We start from the raw sequence: 15,439 nt of genomic DNA on the forward strand, positions 1-15,439 counted from the left end.
TAAGTGAAATGAAGAATCACTGAGAGTAGAGAAGATGGGAAGGGAGCTGGAGACAACTGGAAACTACTACAAACTGAGTGTTGTGATATTATTTCCTGATACATTGTAAAACAACAGTAGCAACTTCTGTGTGATCTGGAGGTGCAGTTCCCTGACAGAGTGCTTACCTAACATGTGTGAGGCCCAAGGTTAGATACTCAGCACTAGAGGGGGTGGAAATACCTTTCATAGTCATTCTTTAAGTAAACAAATATTTGTTGAGTGCATTGCTGTAAAGCAGTGAATATATATATAAAAAAATCCCTGTCATGGAGCTTGCTTTCTAAATCTTATCTAACTCTATTCTATTTTAATTCTGGACTATTCTGGTATATATTCCATAACTGTCATTTGCAGCCTTCCCTAGATCTGCTTATTCTCTCTATGATCCCATTACTAGCCTTTGTCATTCATTACATCCCATTTGACAAGGCCCTCCAGGTTAGCTACCTGATTAATCATGTTATCGATTTCATTCTTAGATTCTGGCCATCATAACCTTCTGTCTAGAATGACAGTCCTGTGAAGGCAATAGCACTGGAATTAGATTAATTCTTTTAAATCTCAAGCAAAGTAGAGCCAAGGTTCTCTATTTGTTGATCTCTTCTATAATGGTCATAGATTAAGGGAAGGTAATGCAACACTCCAACAAGAGCATTTGATTTTTTTTTTCTGAACACAAGGACCTGACCCATTGTTTCCACCAGCCAGAAGGATATTTACCTTATGTGTTAATTGAACCTTTTCCCTCTTTTTTATAATAATTGATTATAACATTATAACCTTTCTTGATAAAAGTTTAATGATTCAAAATGAGTAAGATGTGCATATTTATTATATATATAAATGGACTAAGATAAATGAAATCTTCCTAAAGTGGCATGCTAGAGTTTCAAGCTTTCATGAGTTTATACAAAGTGCAGATGTCTCATTGTGCCTTACTTAGTAAAATGTAACAAGATCACCTACTGGTGTAAGGTTTCCACTGCTTGCAGGTATGAGCAAGCACTACTGGTAAAAGGTCAAACAGGTGTTTTTAATTTTTGTGTACTGTCCAGTCTCTATTTGGAAATATATAGGATATGGTGTTCATGGATTCTTGTCAAAACAAAAAGGCTAAACACATGAATTATACATAACAAACTTAGCAGTCAGTGCAACTTATAACACATCTATCTCTGTCTGATCACATTATGATTGCCAGTAAAAATAATGCATATTAATACACATCTTATTTAAGAAAATAAAAGCTTAACTATACCTGCAGAGGAATAGATATAATTGGTAAATATAAACAGATACAAAATACAGTTTGGTTTGACACACTATTTTTTTTAATAGAATTTACCTCTTGGGCTGGGGAGGCAAGTGAGGCTGGGGATAAAGAAAAACTCGAAATTCACCTGTGATTTTTTTCTTATATCTATTTACAAACCAAACAACTATGATCAACTATCAGTTCTAGTAAATGAGTGATGTCTTAATACTCTTCTCAACTTTAAAAGTACATGAAAAAATGCTCAACATCGCTAGCAGTCAGAGAAATGCAAATCAAAACCACCCTAAGATACCATCTCACTCCAGTAAGATTGGCAGCCATTAAGAAGTCCAACAACAACAAGTGCTGGCGAGGATGCGGGGAAATGGGTACACTTGTTCATTGTTGGTGGGACTGCAAAATGGTGCAGCCAATTTGGAAAGCAGTATGGAGATTTCTTGGAAAGCTGGGAATGGAACCACCATTTGACCCAGCTATTCCCCTTCTCGGTCTATTCCCTAAAGACCTAACAAGAGCATGCTACAGGGACACTGCTATATCGATGTTCATAGCAGCACAATTCACGATAGCAAGATTGTGGAACCAACCTAGAAGCCCTTCAATAGATGAATGGATTAAAAAAAATGTGGCATTTATACACAATGGAGTATTACTCTGCAATAAGAAATGACAAAATCATAGAATTTGGAGGGAAATGGATGGCATTAGAGCAGATTATGCTAAGTGAAGCTAGCCAATCCTTAAAAAACAAATGTCAAATGTCTTCTTTGATATAAGGGGAGTAACCAAGGACAGGGTAGAGACGAAGAGCTGGAGAAGAAGAATAACATTAAACAGGGATGATAGGCGGGAGGGAAAGTGAGAGTTAAGGGAAATTGCATGGAATTGGAAGGTGAGCCTCAGGGTTATACACAATTACATATAAGAGGAAAGGAGGAGTAGGAGAAAAATTATATAAGTGGAAGAAACGATTTATAGTAGAGGGGATGGAGAGAGAGTAGGGGAGGGGAGGGGAGGGGAGGGGTGAGGGGACAGTGGAGAATGGGATAGACAGCAGAATACATCAGTCACTAGAAAGGCAATTTGTAAATCAATGGAAATGTAACTGATGTGACACAGCAATCTGTATACGGGGTAAAAATGGGAGTTCATAACCCACTTGAATCAATCTGTGAAATATGGTATAATAAGAACTATGTAATGTTTTGAACAACCAACAATAAAATAATTAAAAAAAATGCTGAAAAGAAACATACACGTGTATGGTGTGTATGTGTATAACTTATTCCACGTGTCACACTTAAAAAACAGAAATATCTTACCCTTTATCATAGCTTAGAAATTCCCCCATTTTATCTTGTACTTGTACAATCCTTTGAAAATAGATTTGGGATCAGGATCAAAAAAACACCATTTTCTACACCTGCTGCTGTCTCATTTATCCTGGGACCATCATGGCAGCCTCTCTGCATGCTCTACAATAGATTTTCATATCAATTTCAGCCAGACTTATTGCCTGGACTTGGAATATAGTTAAAAATGGAAGAGCTTTCCATCTCTCTGAATTGATTGAATCATGTGTATTCTCCAGTTGGAGATTCCAGACTAAGCTGCGTTGTTTCATCAGAGGTGATGCTTTGTAAAAATGAGAAATAAGTGCTAGCAGAACAGTCTGTGAAAATGGAATAAAGTAGGAAGGATTAGGTCCATGCAGAGGAATTGTCAAACACTTTAAGAAGCACTGCTTTCATCTTTACCCACAGGGACTTCACAAGAAGTTATTTTCTGAGTTTGAGGTATTTATCTAAAGCCTACTATAAAATCCTTCTTCTGAAGTGTAGGAGCTGTGTTTTACAGTAGAGATTCTTAGAAATGGTTCCTATTTCTTCCTAAAAGAGACCTAGAAATATATCTGACTAAAATTTGCTGTTGGAGTGGAGGGATAAATTCAGTTCACATGTAAATGCTTTCCTCTTATATTTTGACCAATAGTGATCTTAATAAAATCTTTTCTTTCAAAGGTAGACCTTCACACTGATTACAAAGATTGTGATGATAGGGTGGAACCTTCAATTTTGTGGCTTAGGTGACTAATGGACTTTTTAAAAGAGACATTCAAAGAGTCAAGCGGCTCTCTTTAAATTAGGGATAAGTGGGAATGATGTCCTCTCAGTCATCTGAAAGAAATTAGTCCAAAGACATTTTTGTCCTAGAAAAATAATATCCACTTTCATTGTAAAGGACTTGATCAATCTGCAGAGGAATGAGACTATGTTCCAAATCAGTGTTTTCTGAATATGTCCTGGGAGGAACTGTTCTGAGAGATCCACCTAGGGAGCCAGTGGCCGCTGAGGCACCTGGTAGGGAAGAGTGCTATTAAGTGTAATCATCCAGAGACTCTACTAACTCCAGAGGAAACAAATAAAAAGGCAAAGCACAATCAGAAAAAGAGGAAAAAGAGAAATGATAAAGGATTAAAAATGTGAGTAAAATAGAAGATACATAAGGAAAACAGAATATATCTGAAAATAAAAACATTAAAAATTAAGCTGGGTGCTGTGGCTCACACCAATAATCCCAGCATCTCTGCAGGCTGAAGAAGGATTGTGAGTTCTAAGCCAGCCTCAGCAAAGTGAGGTGCAGAGCAACTCAGTGAGACCCTTTCTCTAAATAAAATACAAAATAAGGCTGAGGATGTGGCTCAGTAGTTGAGTGCCCCTAACTTCAATCCCCAGTACCACCCCCCCAAATAAAAAAAACCCCAAAACATTAAAAATTGAAAAAAAAATCAGTGATCACGTTGGCAGCATCCAAAATAAAACAAACAAAAAGATAAAGTAAAAATAGAATGAAAATAGAGATGTCTGGAAATAGGGATGATAAAGAATTAATACAGTAGAAAATATAAAAATGAAAGTAAGTTATAAATAATAGGGTTAAATAGGATCCTTTAAGAAAATAATAATAAAAATGGAATTTTTTTCCTACAAAAATACTGAGTAATAATAAAGATTTATTATCTTAGAGAAAGGCCATATAGAAACAAAAACTCTAAAGATACAGATAGTAGGTAAATTCAATTAGTAATTCGATTATACAGAAGGAAACTGAATTAGTAATTAAAAACTAGCAGACATTAGAGCAATGAAAATTTTTTTATGCATTGCTGAGGTACCTTTACTATAAGAATCAGAATATTTCCATAATGTAAAAGGGAAACTAGTCAAAAATGAGAAATAAAAATAATAATATAAAAAATATAACCTTATAAATGCCTATGGTGTAAGTCCTTAATATATCTGTGGTGATTGTTATTTTTTAGATGTTAGGTGTCTCACAGAATCTCATGTGTGAGATAATACAAGAAAGTTTAGAGGTAAAATGGTTGGGTTAGGAGAGCCTTACTTAATATAATCAGTGCACTTATCCCCCAGTAGGGATTATCTGGGTGGTAACTGTCAGCTGGTAGGGTGTGGCTGGTGGAGGTGGGTTATTGGGAATGTGTTTTGGGGGAATATATTTTACCCCTGGAAAGTAGAGTGGCGCACCGCTCTGGTGCCCCGCCTTCTCTCTTTCTCTTTCCCTCTCCTCCCTCCTCCTTCCCTCACCTTCCTGATTCTGGTGTCCTGATCTGCTTTCCTCTACCACACACTTCCACTGTGATATTTTTCCTCATCTTAGGCCCAGAGTAATGGAACTGACCATCTATGGACTGATACCTCTGAAACTGCAAGTCCCAAATAGAATTTTCCTCCTCTAAAATTATTCTTATCAGGTCTTTTGGTCACAGTGACAAGAAAAAAAAAAGCTGACTAAAACATCTTTGCTTCTCTTTTAATTAAACTAACGTATCTGAAAGACAGAAAGAACTCTGAAAGCTAGTAAGTTCCCAGGACAACAAAGCTCCTCCTTTAGCCTGACATGAGGATAAGCAAATGGGTTGGAATTCACTCTGGCTATTAAAGAAATCTGTATTTCTTATCTGGTTCCATGCTTTTCTGAGGTCTATTTTAATATTTCATTCCCTAGCTCTGCCTAGTTCCTTATACAAGGGGATATTTCCCACAATGGAACTTATTAACTTCATCTGGTCATCTGGATGCCTTTCTGATCAGCTGACACCATTAGAATCTGCAGTGATTTACACAGTACAGTATTCAATTTAAAACTGATCAAAAAAGCAAAGGGAACCTACCTACTCACCCCCATCTCCCCTGCCTCATTCTCTCCTTTCTCCCTCTCTCTTTTTGTTCTCATCTCTCTCAACTGTCCTAACCTGACTTGTGCATTCCTGCCCCACTGCCCCCAATACTGTCAACAACTTCCCTGTGAATTTCAAGTGTTATTCTCAGAACCATTGTGACAGAGACAAGGTCACTTTCAGCTTCCCTTTCCTCTTCATTGAGTAGTTACACACACACACACACACACACACACACACACACAGTGAGGTTTACACTAGAAAGATGAGGTAGATTAATAAAGGTGCAGCAGCTGGATCTTGTTAATTTAGTGCAGAATACTCCAGATGGGACTCAAAAAGTAACTTCATTCTCACTATTCTTATGAGGTCTTGTGTTTTCTTTAAGATACTTCTACATTTATGAAATCTAGGTATAGTTGATTCATGACAATTCATGACCAGGGAAAGTCTGAAATTTTCATGAGAATTTCTGGTAATCCATGACATTTCACTCCCCATGTCTTGAGCTAGTGCACCACCTATTTTACTCCATGATTTTCTTGGTGCAACTGAGCCCCTCAGCATTTGATGATGATACAAATAATTACTCTAAGGCTTTATTTATACTGGTCTAAACACCACTTATTATTCAGTCATCTTTTAAGGGTCCATTATGATTTACAGAGTTTCAGGAATGATTTTGTATCTGGCTACCAGTTCATTGGAAATTCCACTATGAAGGACAAGCTTGGATTGAGACATAGTGATGATTCACTCCTTTGGGACTTTTGAGCTCTATTTATCCTTGTTGTCACTACCAGATCTGAATTCTGATGGGGACTAACCAGTCATGGGTGTATTCACTACAGTAATAATGAACTTCTTGGGCAAAATATCTCAAGTCTATCCAACTGTCTCTTGGCTTACATGATTTTCAAAAACTAGTTAGAAACACTATTCATCATTAAAGTATTGCAAAAATCCCAACTTTTTGAAAACCCTGTGAATCAAAGTGGTAAAAATATTTAATTGAGCATATTTTGTGCCAGATAATACATTAAGCACATACATATAATCTAACTTATTATCTATCTTAGAAAGTTAATACCATTGCACTTCCCATTTTTTGAGTGAAGTAACTGAGGTTTAGATATGTTGACTGAGCCCAAATCACAGAGTGACATTGATGAAAAAAAAATTCTTCTTTGATCCCCGACATTTCTGATGCCAAGAGTCCTTTGTACATGAACTCTCTATTACATTTTTTCTGGTCAACTCTGTTTCTACAATCTCTTAAATCACACAAGTTTGTTTAGAATTATCTGATTATACAAGACAATACAATAAAATAAGCAATATAGATAATGCATGAAGATTCTTTCCCTGAATAGAACTTCCCACTGATTAATACCAGTAGTTTAGTTCTCCAGAAGAATTAGTCAATAACACATAGTTAAATATTATATTATATATTAGTATGTTCATGGTCCGTTCTTTTAAGATATCATCAGCGGCACTGTTCATGCAGCTCCACATGTTAAAGTTCTTGCAAAGGGTGGATAAGTTGAAGGAGGAGGGTTTTGGTCTATAGCCTTCTTGAATTACCAGGATCAGCTAATTTTCAATGTTTTACTGTGGGCCTTCCTAGCAGGCTATGTTTAAATCAAGTTAATCTGTGTTTAGAATGAAAAAATTCTTTCATCATCCCTGTTAATCTGAGTCACCTCAAAAAGTAATTTTTGTAAGTTGACAGGAAACATTTAAATTGCAATTTTATGAAATGTCATCATTAATATAAAGATTATTTTGTATGTGAAAAAAATATGTATACCAGGAATCAATTACTGAGTTAAGTGTGTTTTACCCAACATCATAATGCTTCCTGTGAAGAAATTCTATTTCACTGGTTGTTTGACAGAAAAGGACATCAATAATGAATATAGAATTTAGTCATTTTTTAAATTGAAATATTTATTGAGATAATTATATATTCATATGCAGTTGTAAAAAATAATATAGAGATGTCTTATTCATTTTATCAAGTTTTCCTTAATGATAATATTTTGTAAAAAGAAAACAGTATAATATTACAACCAGATACTAATATTGATGCAGATTTTCCAGTTTGAATCCTTGGTGTCTGTTGCTCTGTATGTATCATACACTATATGATTTTATCACATAAGTACACTTCTTATCCACTAGTGCAGGCAAGATATTGGACATTTAAAACAATGCAAGGATCTCTCCTGTTTCCCTATTATGATCACACAACTACTTCCAGCCCTCCTTCCACCTATCTCTACTCTCTATTAATCCAACCACTAATTCACTCTTCTAAACTCATGTCATTTCAAAAATGTTACTTAAAGGGAATGATTTAGCATGTACTGTTTTGGAATTGTCTTTCTTCATCATCATAATTCCCTGGAAAGCCATCTAAATTGTTGCACATATCAGTATTTTGCTACTTTATTTCTTTTTCCTTTTTTTCTTTCTTCTTTTCTTTTTTTTTTTATTGCTGAACAGTTCCTGTGGTTTGTGTATACTCACCTATTGAAGTTTGCTGTGTAGCTACAGTAACCATGTCTATGTAATGGGGTCAAAGGGATAGACACATGGGCAGTAGGATAGAAATAGTCTAGAATTAGAATCCACAAGTAATTTCAACTGATATTTGATAAAGGTTCAGAAGCAACTCAACCACTCACCTATTGAAGGATGTATAAGCTGATTCCTGTTTGGCATTATTAAAAGTAAAGCTACTATGAATATTCACTTGCAAATATTTCATTTGCATTTTATAAAAATATATATTAATTATTCCTCTGTAATAAACATCTAAGAATATGAATTCTGCTTTGTATGGAAGTTCATGTTTACTTTTATAACAAACTGCCAAACTGTTTTCCAAACACACTATACATTCTACATCCCTTCGGATGTGCCAGATAATGCATTAAGTACATACACATAATCTAACCTCCTAACCATTTGATGTTGTTATCATTTTTTGATTTTAGTTATTCTGATAGGTGTGCAGTAATAGCTCACTGTGGTTTAAATTTGCATATCCCTGATAGTTAATGACATTGAACATCTTTTTATGTGCTTATTTGCCAAATGTCTGTCGTTTCTGTTGAAATGGATATTAACAACTTGTGTATTTTCTTATTAGCTTGCTTTCACTGATTTGTCTTGAGAGCTCTTTTAATAGTCTTCAGTTAGATGTGTGGTTTGCAAATATTTCCTCAAAGTCTCCAGCTTGTCTTTTTGTTCTTTTTGTATGGGCTTTCACAGAGCAAAAGTTTCTAATTTCCATGAGGATCAATAAATAAATGTTCATTTGGTGGCAATTCTAAGAATTCCTGTGCCCAAAGATTTTTCAAGTTTTGTTCAAGTTTTATAAATTCCCATTCTGTCTTCAATTTCTATAATTCTATTCTCTCTTACCTCCATTTTATGAATAAGTCCATCCAGAAACTTTTATTTTTTTATTTTTCAGTTTAATACATAACACTGATACTTTTGTATAAATTCTTTGCGAATATATATATATATATATATATATATATATATATATATATATATAAAATTTTCCTTCATTTGTTTAAAGATAATTTTGTAATGCTGCTTTAAAATCCTCGTCAGATTATTTGAACAACTGATTCATGTCAGAGTTAACCCCAAGTTGATTGTCTTTCAGTCAAGGTATGAGATTCTTGACTTTTGGTATGTAGGACATTTTCAACCTATCCTGAATATTTTATTTGTTGTATCAGCAGACCCTTTATTTTGGGGTCCCTTTATTTTTTTTCAAGAAATCAACCTGTTTAGTTCTTAGACATGTGTCTTGTCCTACATTTTTACTGTGTGTGATTCATTATTCAGTCTTCCTGGTATTATTATGGTCTACTCTATTTATCTAATGCCACTGAGATCCTCACTCACTCTTGCTATTGCTGCCTGACGGATTAAATGGGGATTCCTCCAGGCTTCCAGATACTTATTATCAGATGAAGGGGTGTGGAGCCATCCTACCCATGCTTTCCCTAACCTCATCTACTGTCTTGATGTCTGGGCAGGTAAGGAGATTCTCAGGCCCCTGAGGACAAAGAAATTTCCTACACTAAGGCCATTTTCCATTGCTGGGTTTCGTCTTCCCTTTTAGCTTCTGTATCCTAGCAAGTCCTTTTTTTTTTAATTGTTGGTCGTTCAAAACATTACATAGTTCTCAATATATCATATTTCACAGTTTGATTCAAGTGGGTTATGAACTCCCATTTTTACCCCGTATACAGATTGCTGTATCACATCAGTTACACTTCCATTGATTTACATATTGCCATTCTAGTGTCTGATGTATTCTGCTGTCTATCCTATCCTTTGATTAGGTCCTTTGTAACCTTTTATTTACAGACCACTAATATATCACTTCTCCTTTGTTCCAGGAGTGTAGTACTCTCGTTCCCTTAAATATAAGCCTTTTGATTGCCTAGCACAGATCAGAATTCTTTAGAGAAAGCAGAGAACGTTCGTGAATTATTATAAATGTAAAATTTATGTCAAAAGACTGTAATTGGTTTGGCTGAAAATGGAATTCAACAACAAAAAATCTTATTGTTTTGTAAATATGTAACATTAAACAACTCCTTGCTAGATCCAAGTGCTCAGTGCACTTGGTTTTCCATACCTGGTGTGAATATCGGTGTGGTAGGTACACTGGTAGGTGAGGGAAAATGGAAGACCATTACAACTATAATGGTAGAAGGTTGTTTTTAGTAACATTTTTTTTCACATAGAGGTCTAGTGGCTTAAATTAATAATACACTTCTTTTAATATGAATGCATTAATTTCAAACACTGCAGCATATTTTCAGGCTGACCTACTGTAATATAAATCAAGGTTCTGAGCAAAACAGAATTGACTCCATTTGAAATAAATAAATAAATAAATAAATAAATAAATAAGAGACCTAGGTTAATAATTTTATTTGTATTTTTTGGTTTATAAGCATTTTCATGTACACATTCATATTTAGTCATATAAAGAGTATGTGGTAGATACAGAAGACATCATTAGATATACTTTTATGTATTTTTCCAATATTTCAAAGCTAGTAAATGGAAATGGAAGGGATTGTGCTTAATTCTCACTTAGGCTTTTCAATTGATAGGGTCCCACATCCTAGAGATTGTTTTTGGTTGTAGATACCTTTTTTGAACAGCGATAGAAGAACATGACTCGATATTTGCTGTAAATCCTATCCAACTTTTAGTAATTTCTGTGTTTAACTATCCTGATAATTCACTAAAAACCTGAGTGCTTTCTTGACTTTATTTAAATTTAGTTTAAAATAATGCAAGGCAGTCTTAAGAGAAAACATTAAAGTGATAGAACTTATTTTTTATTTTCAGATGCAATAAATTGTTTCCTTGATATGCAAACAACTTTGTGAGGGTCAGCATCATTGCAGGCAGCATCTAAATGCTGTTTCTGAGCTGGGAGCTAACTCTGCTGTGAACTCTGCATATGATGCCTGGTTCAGTGAGCAAAACTTGCCTGGTGTCACTTTGAAGATAAAGTCATGTCTCCCAGGGTACATTGTCAACAAGCCTAATGAGACATAGTGTTGATGCTTTGACTCTTTAGCTGTGCTTTGACTTTCGAGTCCTTTGGGTTATTCTCTAATAATCTGTAGAGATCACAGCTTCTGGCTACTTTATACTGTTTGAATAGTTAAACAAGCTTGACTGTCAGATTTCCAATACTCAAAGAATGTAAAAATGAGAGAAACGACCTTAGGCATTATTTTTTAATATCCATTGAGATCATCTGTAGACTTAAATGAAAGTTGTAGATAGAGTTACACATTTAAACATGGGTATTTCTTTTTGGTGGATAGGAAAAAGTGTAATTTGTAAGACTATCCTTTGCTTAATTTGGGTCTGAGAGAATGACTGTTACTTACTGATTTAAAGAGTAATCTCTCTTTTTTTTTATTGGTTGTTCACAACATTACAAAGCTCTTGACAAATCATATTTCATACATTAGAATCAAGTGGGTTATGAACTCCCATTTTTACCCCAAATTCAGATTGCAGAATCACATCGGTTACACATCACATTTTTACGTACTGCCATATTAGTGACTGTTGTATTCTGCTACCTTTCCTATCCTCTATCCCCCCTCCCCTCCCCTCCCATCTTCTCTCTCTACCCCATCTACTGTAATTAATTTCCCTCCATGTTTGTTATCCCATTCCCCTCAAAAAAAAGAGTAATCTCTTTAATAGAGTGAAACCCCATAACAAAACCCCACAGAGATATGTTTTTTATTCAGCCCTGCATTCAGTAATGCTATGGGTCATAACATGGTTTTCTTAAACAAAATGATGCATTCTAATTCTTTCAATGTAGAAATAAAAGACTCCTTTAATTGTCTTATCCCTTTCCTTCTGTCAGTTTCAATATGAGCATCAGGGTTTTCTATACTTCAGAAAGCGTTTAAGATAGTATCACTTAATCTTGAATGTGCTTATTTTCTTCTTTTAAGGGTCAATACAACATAAAAGGCTTTGAAGCTTGAGAACATACTCAGAACAACCTGCCTTTTTGGAAAATTAATTGATTCTGTGAATAGGAGGCATTTTGGATGCTTTGCTTTGTTCTCATTTCAAAATACTTTTCAGTTTTTCTTAATGTTTGAATTGTTACACAGAAAACACTGCAGTAATAACAACTTCCTGCAGATAGTTGCTTCGATACTCTTCTTAGTCCTGATTGCTGACAGATTATTGTCAGGGTCGAGAGATTTGTAACATAGCAGTTTATTCTGTAGGAATTCTAAAATACAGGCTCAACAGAAAATCATTCTAATCTAATGGTTGTTGCTAAATTCCAAATGAATCATTATTGCATATAATATTTTAATTTTATAGTTACTCCACGTCCTCTAATTTTGTGAATTAAAGCCATGCTCAAACAACATATTTCACATAATATTTTTAATAACTACTTTGGATACTGTTGTCTAAGTGCAATGAACAATAAAAATATACCTTTAATCAAGATATACACTGTACATATGTACATGAACATTTTCATCTTTGATAATTTCTCTGGATACTGTTACAGGTTGGATATGAGGTGTCCCCCAGAAGTTCCTGTGTCAACCAATGTAGTAATGTTTTGGGGGCATGCTTTAGAAGGGTTTATCTTTTCTGAGTCCCTCCCCTTTCTCTCTGTGCTTCATGCATCCATGAGGTAAGCAGATTTCTGTCACCATTCATCTGCCATCATGCTTGCCTCACCCAGGCCAGAGTAATGAAGTCTGCCAACCATGGACTGAAACCTCTGAAATTGTAAGCCCAAAATAAATTTATCCTCCTCTAAAATTATTCTTGTCAGGTATTTTGGTCACAGCGACAAAAAAGCTGACTAACAGATATCCTCTGCAATATCACCTTCTACAAATAATTTAATTTTTAAGTAGACATATGCTTCTAAACTGGGATGATCATATAAATAGGTAATATTTTATTTACAACAATCAGAATATGTACATCTTAAATATGTTAATTAATGTATTTCAAAAAAGGAAGTTAACTCTTGAACCATGTCTTAAAATGTTTGTATATCCGACAACTGTTTTTTGTTATGGAACTAATTTGTTCACAAATTGGTATTAAAAGACAGGATTTTGATAAGCACAAAAGTGGCTGTTTGATTTAAAACAGTGATAGAGAAAGAGAAAGATGTCTAGTTTGGGAAAAACAGAAAAGTTACGGAAGTGACAAACACATTTTTTGAATATCCCACAGCCATCTTGGCTGCCTTTCAATGAAGCCACTGATTCAAAGTAGGACAAAGTAGTAACACTGCTCTGTCACTCTGATAGTGAGTTTTGACTATGTTCTGGCCAATAATAATAAGCTTGTTCCTTTAAATATGGAGACAATTTAAAATATGTACTTCAAATACTACTAGAAAATAAACCATAAAATTGGTGGCTTACAGAACACAGAAGTGGAGAAAACACTTATACCTGAAATGTTTGTTCTTAATTTTCCTGTTTCTTCCTCTCCTGTTATTTTTGCAGTTCCTTTCACTTAGAACACATTCCAAGCTTTTGAGTATCCATTTCCTTCCCTTTAGAATGGAGTTATTAATAGAACCTACTTTGTAGGATGCATGGGAGAATGAAATAAGTTAAAATATTATAAAAGTGCTAAGCATCCTAAATACTAATCCTGGCACACTGGATGGGCTTAACAAAATTATTTAGTTGGCATTATTATACAGTTTGCAGGATTCAGCTCCCAATTCTAGAACTCTTTAAAATTTAAAATGCAGCTACTCTGTGTTGCTCTTGGTGGAGATTATACCTTTTAAATTGGACTCTCTAAGTAGAATTTCCCTTGAATCTAAACATTTTAATTTTACTCTCAACCTTATCTGCTGGAATAATGTTCTCTTGGACTTGAGACTAATAATTACTAATGATTATTCTTAGTAAATAATGTTTCTTTAAAGTCTATCATATATTATCTGATGTCTAGTTCAGTTCATAGTAATAGGGCTATGGGAACAGAGCTCCCTATATGATCAGGGTTTAAACAGCCAGGCTTGGGCTGGGGATGTGGCTCAAGTGGTAGCGCGCTCGTCTGGCATGCGTGCGGCCGGGGTTCGATCCTCAGCACCACATACAAAGATGTTGTGTCTGCCAAAAAAACAAAAAAAATAAATAAATAAACAGCCAGGCTATCAGGTCCAACTCCCTCAACCCAGTGCCTCCTAGACATGCATATGCAGAGGTTGGGAATCTCCTTATTAAAGAGATTTCTGAATTCTCTGGGATCCTGGGCTAGATGACCTCTAAGAGACCTTGCTACCAGTCTATGAAGACTCTGTAGCCGGTTTAAGAAAGCTAGGATTTTATAAAGCTGCATTTGGGAGTCTACCAATAGAGAGAATGTTTTCAACATGATTTCTGATTTCTGCTTGATTGACCACCATTTCCAAAATTATCACTCAATTATGATTTTCCCCAAATGAGGCAACAAAGCTGTTTGTGCATGCTTCAACCACCCATGTCTAACTTTGCATAAATGGCGTTCTAAGCTTTGTGAGGAGTTTATGAAAATCCGAAGTTTATTTTTAGTTGTCCTGTAAGCATGAAGAGTTGCTAAATGTGTTTTTCACTAAAGAGATAGTGATGCTTCATTTATTCTCTAGCAGTATATGCATTTATTCCATCTTTAATTTATATATGAATTATCTTATAGCCCCTAGAGCTACAGAGAAAGTAGGCAACATTCCTGAAGAGGGGAACTGCATTTCAATAAAGGCATTACTAATTACTGTAGTTTTGATTTGTATAAATAGATTAATAGTGTTGATCTACCCCCATATACCATGACCACACAAGTTTGTATTACTAAGAGTAATAAAAGAGTTGACATTTTTAATCACTCACCACAGTGCCTGGCACTTTAAAATATTGAAGCCATAGGAGAAAGATTTAAGGTACATGTCAATCCTTGAGTACTTTGGTTTATGTGAATTCTGCACAGCACCGAATGATCTGTGTCCCATAGAAAGTGTCCATCTTTCACACTGAAGTGCTTTTATGCCAATGTCTTGGCTGGGCACAAGATCACGAGCCACTCACAGCTTTGTAGATTCAAACAGCAATTCTTTATTGCCGAACTCACACCGGCCTCTACACACGTTCTGGGGAAATCCCAGTTCTGCCGCCGCCCAATTCACCTACTCCAGGAGGCTTTCTTTTCCAATACTTTCTGAATCTCAGGAGAACTCAACGGGAACTCAAGGATCGGGCGTGCCTGAGGCAGCAGGATACGCCCTATTCCCCCCCCCCCAGGGTACACCTTAAACCTGGAACTTCCCTAAACCCAAGGACGGGATACTCCCT

The sequence above is a fragment of the Spermophilus citellus genome (assembly GCF_964194105.1).
Source record: "Spermophilus citellus genome assembly, chromosome: 2".
NCBI classification, from domain to species: domain Eukaryota; kingdom Metazoa; phylum Chordata; class Mammalia; order Rodentia; family Sciuridae; genus Spermophilus; species Spermophilus citellus.